Source organism: Protopterus annectens, chromosome 11.part0 (assembly GCF_019279795.1).
Source record: "Protopterus annectens isolate FY-2018-M chromosome 11.part0, PAN1.0, whole genome shotgun sequence".
NCBI classification, from domain to species: domain Eukaryota; kingdom Metazoa; phylum Chordata; order Ceratodontiformes; family Protopteridae; genus Protopterus; species Protopterus annectens.
The window spans coordinates 1,378,374,692-1,378,388,195 of record NC_056745.1 but is presented as its reverse complement, the minus strand read 5'-3'; the positions used below and the strand labels follow the sequence as shown (position 1 = coordinate 1,378,388,195).

The 13,504-nt window shown below is 36.9% G+C and overlaps 1 protein-coding gene across 2 annotated transcripts in view; it reads left to right on the top strand.

Annotated features, from left to right (window-relative positions):
* Positions 1–1,274: 1,274 nt before the first annotated feature.
* MEST overlaps positions 1,275–13,504 on the top strand; it is a 425,711-nt gene continuing 413,481 nt past the window's right edge. For both annotated transcript variants that reach the window (XM_044088671.1, XM_044088670.1), the window contains exon 1: positions 1,275–1,362. The gene's annotated coding sequence lies outside the window, so the exon portion shown is untranslated. The remainder of the gene's footprint in view (positions 1,363–13,504) is intronic.

Here is a 13,504-nt window from a genome sequence, read left to right as displayed (position 1 = left end):
TAGCTACTTTTTTTACTTCTAAACTGGATCACTGCAAATATTATATATGGTTGCAATAGTCAAATATAGGACAGAGTTTTATCTGTATTTTCATGTATTAGTTCAGATTTTATTTGTGAGTTTCTATATTATCTTAATCTGTTTTGTCTATACACTTTGGTTAACAAAACAGATGTCTGACAGGTTTGTGAGACTCCACAATTTCCAGGGTTGGGAAATATACCCCCCCCCTTTTCCCAGTACTGTCTGATCATGAAGTTACTGTATATATAATTAGAAGGGGTGTGGAGAGGGGAGCATAGCCTCTCACATTGTTAGTAGGGGAGGGGTGTGTTGCTGCATACAAACTATGTTGTTTCTATTTAGAAATGTCGACACACCCAGATATCAACTTGTTCAAAAAATGTTATTGTATCAGTGTTAGCAACGTTCACATTTGGATGCTGGCTACTATTTACAACCATATGTTTCCCAGATTTGTTACCATATTAGTAATTTCCACTTTGGTAACCTCTGTAATAATGTTCTGTATTTCTACTTCTTACTATGATGTGCAATAATAAATGTAAACACTTCCGTGATAACGAGATGTATCATTATATGGACCTACTCATGACTTGTTTTGACATTTGTACCAGTCTATCTATGGTATTAGCTGTAACATTACAGGAATGGATTATTTTAGCTGTTTACTTTTGTTACTTGTCATGTTTAAAACTGCATATTGTTTTATGAAACATTCTTCCCTGTGTACTTTCTCTAAGTGGTCTTTTTTCACTGCAGCTAACCTGAACAAAGATGTATATATAATAATAATCTTCAGGTGAAGCATCTGAAATTTGAGGGATAAGAGCTAGTTTGATTTATTTACTTTTGTTGACCAAGTTAATCTCTCTAGGCACAGCCTGTTTTCAGGGATGACCTGAGTTGTTATGTACTTACTTGTATGACACCTGTGCTCATTACGTTTTACATAACGACTCCACTGCTTGGCTGTGTTCTTATGCATAATTACTTTTAAATATTCATGTGTATAAATCATAGCTATTACTTAATATTCATAACACTCGAAATATGCATATCTGAAGAAGGTTTGAAAAACAGTATTCTTATTTTCATAAGGAAATTGTTCAGCCAGGGAATTTATGTTGTAGCCACAACAAGTTGCAGTTATAGATAATGGCCAGGAGATGGTGCCATTGCACTTACTCTCACCTTTTCAAACACTGACTTCCTGCTCCTGTCTCATTGGCTTTCTTTTTTAATCCCTGAAGTGCTTGGTTTGCATACCCCTTTTCACACGCTCCACCTACTCATATTTTCCTGACATGTCTGCTGTCATCTCTCCTTTCTACTCTCAAGGTAAGTGTTGAAAATAAGAAACATGTTGCTATTCCCCAAGGGTAGCAAGTGTTCTTTTGGAAGTTTTCTAATATGTATTTTTTTCCTCCTCACGAGTGCCATCTACGATAAGCTCTTGATAGTATCAGAATTTGCTGGTAGGGGCAGTTCCAAGCATTGTCAGATAAATGTCACTGTACAATGTGAGGAAAGGTTGTAAGCCTCCACAAAGCAAAACAAGCTCTCCAATTAGCCTTAGCTTCGTTTAACTTCAGTACCTTTTTATTTTTGCAGACAGTTTTCTGTGACCCTGTAAGTTTTGTATCTCCACAGGATAGAACTAAAATACAATACAAAACAAAAGTTTCACTACAGGTTGTTCTGTTTTCCTCTAAAATACAGAACTCCCTTTGCATTCCTATGTGAAATATTTTATTAAGAATCTTAAAGAATGAGATCTTTCTACGTCACATTATTTTTTCCATGATAAAAAAGACTAGCAGCTGCATTAATTTATGTGCAAACATTTTACCACTGAAATGAAGGGTACAAGCACCACGGAATGAAGAAGAGCCAACAGAGAAACAGGGACCATCCAAATGGAGGCTATATTCCCAGTTATGTAAATTCAACCTCACTATGCACGTTAACAGTACACAGAGCACAGAATAAGTCCAGCTCTTGACATCACAATCCAGTATTTTTAGTATCCTGTCTGTTTATTATTATCATTACAATGTTCAGAATTATTTTAAGTTTAACATCTGAATTTATTATACTTTCTTTCTTCGTGTAGTGCATTCACACCCTCCCTGTGTCCACATGTGCTTTTTTTTTTGGGGGGGGGGGGGTGCTCTGGTTTTCTTCCACATCACAGGCATGTTGTAGGTAAATTTGTAATCCTCTAAATGTTTTTTTTTTAGGTATGTGTGCCATGCGTGAGTGTGTGTTGTTTGATCGAGTGCTGTCCTGATTGGTTTGTCTTTCTTGCAAGTGCTGGGAGAGGCTAAGACAACCCCCACCCCCATACCCCATCGATAAAAGCAGGTATCAGAGACTGAATGATCATTGTAAGGGCATGATGACAAAGCATATGTGAGAAGTAAATTATAGTATTCCATTACAACTAAGCATCTTGTGGCATATGTTCCAACCACCACAAACTCTCTGGAATCGCCATTTATATGTCCTCTAGGCAACTTGAGAATCAGGAAAATATGTTGAGAAATAAGCAAGTGAAATTCCTGAATCTTTTTCAGCATCTTATGATTTGGAGCAAATACTATGAAAAGCATAAAATAGGTAAAAAAAACAAAAAAAAAAAAAAAAACAGAAGTGCTTCAGTCAATCAAAACATTCTTGAGGCTACCTATGAACTTAAGGAACAGTTATTCCAGTTTTTGAACCTCATTGCAGGGTGTACAAATATTTCATTCATGCAACAGAAATCATTTTATCTGTAAACCAGATAAACCTGCTAGATTCAAGTCTCATTTTAGGGTGGACCCAGGAGCAGTGTCTGGTTAAATTACTTGCTCCAAGTTGTGCAGTAGGCAAAAGGAGGCTAAGGCAATCAAACCTTTACTTTCTGGGAACACAGAGTGACAATTCAGCACAGTGCTGCATTTGCATTTACTGCATTAAATATATTTGGCCCCTAAACCTTAAACAACCTCAGGTAATATATACTTACCAAACATTGTATTGGGCATTACATGCTTATACATGTAAACACATCCAAAAAAGATATGCATTTCTCATTTTATTTCTATAGTTTCTCTTTAGACAGAGAATAATCTTGACTCTCTTTGTCTTTTAATTAAAAAATGTTTTGCTGGGCTTAGAGGTTATATAATTTAAACACGAGAGTCAAATAAAGACATTTGGTGTTGCATTTATGGTGTCATAGGATAGCAACATTCTGGCTATGGAACTTTAACTTTTAGATCTTTGTAGTTTACAGACATAATTTCATATCCTGTAAGTGGAAAAATAAAGAATAAAACTGGATGAACAAAACAGAATGAATACTAATATGTCAATCAAAAGAGAAAGGATGTAGACACCCACAAGAAAAGCATACAGATTGCTCATATGTCTTATTCAGTGTTGCAAAAACAATTGTGTTGCTTAGGAACATAAGAGGCAAGTAGTCACAGGGACCATAAGATGCCCAGCAATATATACCTTTAATCAAACTTAGAAAAAGTTCTTGGTACCATTTTCAAGTACTTAACACTGCATATGAATGTTTGTAGGTGAGAGTTAAATCCATGCTTTTGCCCAGAAAGTAGTAAGAGTTTAATATTTTAATACATTATCATTAAATAGCTGTGCTGGTACAAAGTAGTACATTAGTTTGCAAGTAAAAATATGTGTTATGTTTATTTATTATGATTTCATATTCTCAAATAACCAGCTAACTAATCAGAATAGTTAATGTTCTTAGTATTTTCAATTAAAGAGGAAGTAAATGTTGATAAAAGGCATATTGTTTTAACTTTTCAGAGCAAATCTTGTCCATGTTTTTCTCACTTTGTTATATATTAAAATGCATTTTTATAAAAGCAGTAATGCACTTGAGGATGATGTATTGCATTGCGAATATTATATTTAACAGTACTTAAGTGCATCTCATGCTTGAGGTGTATTGTTAATGTACCACAATGAATGCCGTGTCTTGTTTTATTGCATATATATGACACATATTACACTCAACTAGATGCCTGAGTTTGTAGAGTTTATTTCTCATATTCAGTTTTAGATCGCTGCAGATAAGCAATATATATCAGTGTGGGCTTAACTGCACAGCTTCTATGTGTTGTAGTTCTGAGATAATTATAAAACCCAGAACGTGTTCCTGATTCTCTTCTGTAAATTGATATCAGAGTACAGGCAATAGGGTCAGCACCTGTCCCACTTTGGGAGGGACGTCCCTCTTTGGGCAGTTGTGTCCTGCAAACAATTGTAAAAATGCCAAATGTCCTGAGATTTTAGGGCAAAATTATTTCCTATATTTTATGTAATAGTCGCATAAAACAGTTATTCTGTATCTGAAACACCTACATGTTATAAGAAACAGAATAAGCAACTAAACTGCTACAAGAATAAGCTTTTATTTAGGCAAAAAAGTGAAGTTCTGTCCTTTGTACTGGCCGTGGGTATGTTTCGGCCTGCAAAATCTGACGTTTGTACCAAAAATGTCCCACTTTGGGCATCTGAAAAGGTGGCAACCCTAATAGGCAAACAGAAAGAAATAGAGGACTCCTAAATGAAAGACCAGCACTGGTAGAGTTTTTAATAGAATCTAGAACAGAAGCTGCCGTTAAAAAAGGAATAATTAGTAAAGTATATAAAATATTGCATGATAATTATAACAATCAGAGGAACCTAGAAAGGATTGGGAAGAGAGATTGGATAAGCAATTCACAAAGAGACAATGGGGATATATGTATATCTTCCAAATATGCAACAAAGTCTAGAAGATTTAGGATTTTTGCCTGAAGTATTTACATAGGTATTTTTATACCCCAAGAATTTTTCCTCGGGTGGATAGCAACTGTTGGAGGTGTGACAGGCAAGAAAGAGGTAGCTGGGAACTTATTTTTTGTAAGTGTGATGAGCTGGCAGACGTTTGGGATTCCCTGTGTACTGCTCTGTTGGAGATATTGGGTAAGCAGATTGGACTGACCGGGGAGATTATTTTTTTGATTTATGCTACAGAATCGGAATTACCTAGATATAGTAAAGCCTTGCCATTTCTAATTATGGTGGCTGCCAAAAAAGCAATTACTAGAAAATGGAAATCAAAGTGTAGACCAACTTTACTAGAAATAGTGAATATAGTGACAGAGATAAAACATCTGGAATTGGGATCTTTAGAAAAGGGAAGGAGCAAACTATGTAGGAAAAAATGGGAATTGTTGGGAACAATATATGCAGAGCAGGAATGAGGTTTAAGAGGCAGGATTTGAATGAGCTATATAATGCTTAACTGACAATGACTGGATGGTTTATAAGTGATGTATAATGTCTACAACTACAGTTGTTTCAATGGTGTCTGTGATGTGAACTGCTTGCAACTAAAGTGATATAATTTTGTATGTTTTCCATTTATATAAATGTTTAAGATCGCCTTTGTCATATGTGTAAATTTAATAAAGATGTGTGGAAAAAAAAATAGTATCCCTGCTTAGTGTTAGATGAGTTGGCAGTGTCAGTTATTCAGCAATTAGCACACTTGCTAACAAAGCTGGGCAAATTAAAAGGCTGTGGGTTCTATCCCCATACCAGATGCTGGTATTCATGTTCCAAAACTCAGTGTAGTGCAGGATTAGATCTTGTGGTAAGATTAAGTAAGGTACCATCTTCCTGAGTTGGTGGTGGCTTAGATGGATGTTATAGATCACATGAAATGTACTGAAAAAGAGTATCAAATATATCGTACTACCGCATCCGTAACATGTGACAGCTACTGTATTCACCCCGCAAAAGTTATTGTACAAAGCATAATATGACGTGACCCAAAACATGATCGACACAAGTAAATTAAATACTTGGAACCTCCCCAAGGCTGAGTCATAATTTATTTATTATTTTATTTTATTTTACATTTGTTAACCGGGATAGTCCAACTGGATACATGTCCATTTACAGCGGAGGCCCAGGGAGAAAAGCTCCAAATCACAGATACAAACAAAAACAGTAATAAGCATAGCAGAGTATAAGAAGAATAGCAACTACAGAGGTGATACATTATTCAGGAGTCTGTTAACTAAGACAGTGTAGGAATTATCTTCACTTAGGAAAAAAACATAAGAATTTAACAGTTTTTCATAAGTTATGACACTAGAGTAAAGAGTACATACTTAAAACAGTGCTATGGAATGTACAGTTTGCAATATTGCATTTTTTTACATAGTTAAATATTTAGTATCCTACAGATATTGGCAAAAATATGCATTAGTTAAGAGAATAAAATTGACAGGGTATCTATGGAGATTAATCTGGATTAGTGCAGGGGCAGAGCCAGTGGTTTTTAAAGTATTGTTTAAGGCCTTTTTTAAAGAGATTGAGAGAGGGTTCAAGTGTAAGGTTGGCGGGGAGTAAGTTCCAGGTTTTGCCAACTTAGTTGGTAAATAGTGAGTCTCCAGCCCAGTTACTAGCTCTTAGTGTTTGGACTATCAGTTTGCTAGATGAGCAGAGTGGCCTCGGGTGACAGTAGGGTTTTATACTGTTTCTAAGAACGGGAGTTTTTTCTGGGTGAGAATTTTGTGTGCAACTATGAGCTGGTTGAACTGAAGTAGGTTAGGGAACTCTAACCACCCTCGAAGCTCAAGGTTTTGACAGTGATGGGTCCTGTGTGTAGAGTTGGTAGCAAATCTGGCTATATGGTTGTAACTAAAGGTGAGTTTATTAATTTCAGTCTTATTCAAGTTAGAGAGTATAGGGGAAGCATATAGCAAGCTAGAAAGTAGATGAGAGTGGGCTATAGTGGTACTGGGTGTAGTGGGGTTAGAAAAGGTTTATTTCTGTATAGCGAGCCCAGCTTTTGATTAACAGCTTTGATGGTTTTATTTACATGCAAGCCAGATTTGAGATTGCTGTCAACTATAACCCCTAATAGCTTAGTGCTGATGTCTGGGAGAATAGAGTTGCTATTGTTGGATGATATGGAGAAAGTGAGAGGAGTAGAGCAACTGGCAGGGGTGAAAAGTAGTAATTTAGTTTTGTTAGGGTTTAAGAGCAAGCATTTATTAGCTAACCAGGTTTCAATTGTATTAAATGTAGTTTGGGTTAAGTTTTGAAGGTCTGATGGGGAGGAGGCTGAACAGATAAGAGTGGAGTCATCTGCATATTGGATGCAGCTGGCTTCTGGGATGGCTGCATGAAGGTTAATAATGAAGATGAAATAAAGCAGGGGACCTAAGATGGAGCCCTGAGGGACTCCAAGGGTGAGAGGTAACAGTCCAGACAGTTTGTCCTGCAATAGAACTGCTTGTTTTCTTCCACTCAGGATGTAAACCATTGAATAGCATGTTTGTCCAGGGATATGCCTTTTAGAGAGTGGATTAGTAATTGATGGTTGACCATATCAAAAGCCTTTGACAGGTCTAGAAAGAGGGCTGAGGAGAGCAAATTAGAATTCCGGTTTAGGTTAATAGTGTTGGTAAAGGAAAGGAGGGTGGTTGTGGTACTATGATGTGGCCTGAACCCATGCTGAGAATTGGCCAGTAGGTTGTTCATTGTGAGATAGTGAATGAGTTGCTTATGTATGCATTTCTCCATTATTCTGGCTAGGGTAGAGAGAATGGCTATAGGTCTATAGTTAGATAATTCAGTTGAGCAACCACCTTTGTGGAGAGGAATAACATGGGCTATTTTGCATATTGAGGGGATGGAACATTCTGACAGGGTCCTATTGGTCAGTATCGAGATGGGATAAGCAACTGCGTCTGCAGCTATTTGAAGATACTCGGCAGGGAGATTGTCTGCAGACAGGGTGGTGGGTTTTAGCTTTTTGAGTAGTGAACAGATAGAACGGTAGGGACAGGTTGAAAGTGAAAGAGAGGATTAGAGGTGTCTGTGACTGAGGAAGAGAGGGGGTTAGTGGGAGTGAGTTGGCTAGCTAGGGTCTGGATAGTTTTGGTGAAAAAATTATTAAAGGCATTGGCAATGTCTTCAGGTGGCTTTTGACCGGAGTTAAAGGGAACAGGAGTGGTAGATTGTACAGGGTGGAGTAGTCGATTTATACCAGCCCAGAATTTTTGTGGATTATTTTGGTGTTTATGCTGAAGGTTTAGGAAGTATTTTTTTTTATCTATCACAATGGATTTTTGGCATCATTTCTGAGTTGGTGAAATTTAAGTTGATCTTTAGGGGATTTAGATGTGCGCCAGTTATTCCATACTTTCTCAGTTTGATTTTAGACTTGATTTCTATAGAAAGCCATGGTGCAGTATTATTTTTAGTTCGAATATTACGCTCAGGAGCATGGGAGTTAAGAATGGAATTTGGTGTTGAAGTATTTTACAGCATCTTCCAGTGGAAGTTGTTTAAGGACTGACCAATTAATCGACTTGAGTTCATTTTGGAAAATAATGGGGGTTGAAATTCTTGTTGTTCCTGATAAGTTTGTGTGTGGTCAGGCAGAGATTTTCAACTTTATCCTTGATAGTGTACGTTAGAGAGTGATCACTGAGATCATCAGAGAGGGTCCCAAATTTATATATATATATGGGGTTGATGATTGACAACCATTCCCACATAACAAATAAATTACTTCAGGAAGTGGAAATACATTGGTCTCCACACATCTAAGCAAGTCATCTAAATCCACAAAAAGCCATTACATTGTAATAAAATATTTTTCATGGAGTTCTCCAGACCCTGACTCCACACGAAGGTGCAGAATCTTTCACATACACAACAAATACCAACAGACACCAGTTAAAGATTACCAGGCTTTTTGACAAGAAATAATCATGCCTTAATTGAAATTCTGAAATGATTCAGAAAGATCAAGGGTATACGTGTTTCTGTATAAAGAAGATTGTGTTATGAATTATGTTATGCTGACAAATTTGTATAGAAAGATCGTAAATTCATGACCACTAATACATCATCATGTTTAATAATCTAAGCACTCATTCTGACTTTACCGTCATTCCCACCCAGATGTTTGCTGCTGCATTTATTGTGTGGACTCTGCCTTCCTGTAAGCACCATGTATCATGCATCAATATAATTGGTCTTGATTCAGAAAAAACATCTATGCAGCCATGTAAAGGCAAAATAGCACAGATAGAGTAACAGTATTGCCCAAATCTGATTAAACTATGCCTTAACACTTACATCCCATAACATTTTGCCCACTAGCCATCCCAGTGTGTTTTCCTACTTTCTGTAGGCATACAGACCTTCACAGTGATATTGCCCTGGGACATGGTGACAGACTGTTTAGTTGTCCACCACCACAGATATGAGTACCAAACATTACGTAGCCATCATAGCAATCATATCAGAGACAGATCTGGAGATAGCAAGAGCACATCTGCAAAAGGCACTGACATTATCTGCCATCAACACCAAATGCACACATAGTAGACCATAGCAGTACACCACAATAAATAGCCTGATATATGACAGGCAGACCTTCAAGTGTCAAGAGCACATTTTACAGGCTGCTGTCAACAATTTCCCAAAAATGTTCTAGAAAGGCATCTGCAGTACCAGTTGAGGCACTGATTATTTGATAACCAGGTGCCTTTCTAGAACATTTTTGGGTCAGAGCTGAAAACGGTCCAAGGCACAAGGAATGCAGACATACAAAACTCAACATAATAATTTGTATTTTATGTTCAGATGTAGTACACAACATTTGCATACAGGAAAAGTTTACCATATCAAAGTGCAATCAAGGCATTGTGTGTGAACTTACAGATGGCTAGAAACATATCAAAGTCTAACTCTTCTCTATTATAAGATTATTGATCTGTCTAGTACTCAGCCTAGTGTACGACTGGTGTCTACTGTTTTCTACGATTTACATATTTACAAACATTGAGGCAAATTTCTGGAGCAGCGTTGGAGAGATTGCCTGGTGGTAGTAGAAAGAATAAGCCTGTCTCCCTGAAAGAGTTGCATCATATGTGCCATTTAGGAAATCAGTACTTTGTAATTTTTCTAAACTTTGAATGTAAAGAGATTCAGTATGCTGTAACAGTTTTGGAGAAACCTTTTTCCCTATTTGCTAGGCAAAAGTGGCTCTTTGAAGTGCTAGGGTATTGTTATTGTCCCTCGTCTTGGTTTACCATTGAAGACAAACAGGCAGAGTAGTTCGTTCAAATGCTTTATTACACAGAAACACATCAGGATGGATAGCAGCAGTACAAAATACAAACAAACTGATTAACTGACACACGACACAGACATGCATGCTTACATTTCAACAGCTTACTACAAAATGGCAGTCAGGCTCGCACATGCTCAGTGTTTATACACTTGTGCAAGCCCCTAGAAAGGTTCTTAAAGGTATACATACATATTGGTTTACAGTTATTTTGAGTCCTTAGTAGGTAAGGTGAGGATATTATAAAGAGTTTCTTTATAAAGGTAAAGTGGTAGCTGTCATAACTTAGTTTAAAGATTATAGTGGGTAATAAGATGGTGAAGAGAGCAGTAAATGTAACCACTTTACCTATTGAAGGCTTACTCAGTGGTGCTGAATCTGGAAGAAAAGTTAATGAAATTACATAGTCTGCCTAGGTTTGAGTAGTATGGAAATTCTGAGGGAATGTAAGGTTATAAGGGGGAGAGCATACTGTAATCTGGGTATAAATACATTATGAACAGATCATTTCTAGTTTGAGGAGTAACATTGTTAGTAATGGCATACGTTGCATTTAGTTGCATTTTTACTTTGTTAGTTATTTTATCAGTGTGATATTTACATATTGGGGGAAGGGTCAAGAGAGAGTCCAAGGTATGCATAATTTTGTTTTGTGATTTTAGACCTGTCTGGTGCCAAAATGAATAGGGGTTTGCATGTTTTTGAGATGTTCCAATAAACATTGCTTCAGTTTTAGAAAGGTGTATGGATAACAGGTGGATAGAAAGCAACAGATACGGTTGGGAAAACTTAGTCTGCAGATTTTTTTTTTTTTTTTGGGGGGGAGGGGTGGTGGAGGATGAGTTATAACCAGAACTATAGGTAACAGTGTCATCAGCATGGACAATTATGTTATTAGGGTGAATTGTAGAGGTATTGTCATTTATGAAGAGAGCGAATAATGTTGGCCCCAGCATAGACCCTTAAGAAGCCCCAGAGGTAGAAGTTTTTTTTTTTTCCTCTGTGTCACAATTGTTAGTAAATACGTTAAAAAGTCCTATTGGTTATGTAGCTTTCAAATCAATGGTACTTTGGCCAAGACCTATCACTTCAATTTTTTTTAAGAAGAGATGGTTAACACTTTCAGCTCTGTTATACCAATAGGAGGGGCTTCTTTTGCCATGCTTTTCGCCATAGCTGAATGGCTTTCATCTTTAATTGTATGGATGGCTGTTTGTCATGCTCATTTCCAAACCTGTGCTGTGCATTACCCATACTTTTAGGTATGTGTGAAGTTATGTATATATTAAAGTTTTCAAATATATTTATTAAGTACCATCAAACTGAGATCGGTCTAATATCCTGTGGGATTGAAGGGAGGGTATTTTGTGGAGATGGATGTTTAGGAAGTATTTCATTTGTGAAGAAACTGTTGCAGAGGTGACATATGGGTGAAATATATGAATAAGTGGTTTGTCACGGGTTTGCACTGCAATTTATAGAAATGCTAAGTAAAAAGAGGGAGGACTGATACAGGTACAGTTTGGAGTTTAGTTGTTAGCACTGTCAACAACTGTATTAAGATGATATGGGTCTGGGCTTGTATTTGTTTTAAAAATTATGCTGGATTGCTGATTATTGTTTTAAATTTTTTTAGAGTTATGTTCTGCATTTTTCTAGATGAACTACTGCTTTTGTTACTTTCAAAATATGTCATTTTATGACTTTGCAAATAAGTTTAGATTGGGAAGGCATTAAATTAGACTACTTCAAAGGTAAGAGGAGCCTGCATTTTAATTTTAAGGTTACATCTCTTTTTAGTGAAAAAAAAAAAGAATTATGGAAGTTTTCATTATTTGTAGATTTCCATAGATTCCACAGTTTGTTTGTTTTCACCAACTTCCTGAATGAGGGATGATACATGGACATTGCTGCCCATTTATTTAACGTATTGTACAAGTGTTTGCTTAGGACGGTAATAGTATAAAGTATAATACTTCAAAGAGGCTGCGAGTGATGACTAATCAGTATCGTAAAGCCGTTTAAATCATCATCTGATTTTCATTCTGATATATTTCTTGAGGAAATTATAATTGGGGTATTTTGAAGATCTACCTGCAGTCAACTGGACGTATAAGCAAATTTAAGTACTCTTTTTATCTGCACTTTTTCATATAGTACTGCATTTTATTTATTTTTTCACTGAATATTAATTGAATTGACATTTTTGGTCTCTGCGTCTCTACAATTAGTTCCCCACCCCTCCTCCCTGTTCTTGTTTTGGTGTTAATGTTGGTGGCTTTGAAATTGCCCGCCCCTCTTGTAAATTTGTATTTGGATACTCCTTCTGTGCCCATCTCATTTGCTCAGTCAACTGAGTGAGTGTGATCATATTCTGATTTCACAGCGATACAGAACATCACACAGATCGCTTATCCACACACCAGAAGTCAGCTATAATCCTTGACATGGGAAGAACAAACCACTATCTGCAACTGTAATTCATGATAAAAAGATTTTAATGCAAACAACATTAAGCACTTTCACTCACTAACTGTGAGCTTCTTCAGAACGTTGAAACAGCTGATACAGAATGTTTAAATATTCATTGTTGGCGCCTAAAAAAGTTTTTATGAGGGCACTTCAGCTTTAAGAAGCTGACATGGTTTTAGGCGCCAACAATGAATATTTAAACATTCTGTATTAGCTGTTTCAACGTTCTGAAGAAGCTCACAGTTAGTGAGTGAAAGCGCTTAACGTTGTTTGCATTAAAATCTTTTTATCGTGAATTACAGTTGCAGATAGTGGTTTGTTCTTCCCATGTCAAGGATTATAGCTGACTTCTGGTGTGTGGATAAGCGATTTGTGTGACGTTCTGTATCGCTGTGACACATTTTTATTTGTGAACTGAATGTCTTATTCTGTTGATATTCTGATTTCAGGTACTCCTACAAGTCCCATCTCTTCAGCTGTATCCACTGTGTACAAAGAGAGCATTTGGGAAGGACATGCCCTGTAGCCTCTTAATCCTGCTCTGTTCCCTCCCTCAAAAAAAAAAAAATTCTAAGCTTGTTCGCTGTCTTTCCTGTAACTAGCTTAGTCCAGATACAGACTTGCTGTATCCAGGACTGTTGGCAAACTTCTGAGCCCCTCAAGCCTTTCTGGGTTGGAGGGAAGCCTTTTAGCTTATCAGTGGGAGTGGTAAGCACTAGGTAGCTTATCTACCACAAGAGGAGTGGGTTTTGGCCCAGAAATTGTAGTTTATTGGCCATTTGGGCAGTTTTTCCATCTCTTTCAACTTTCTGGTTTAAAAGCCCGAATTTGCACTTGTTT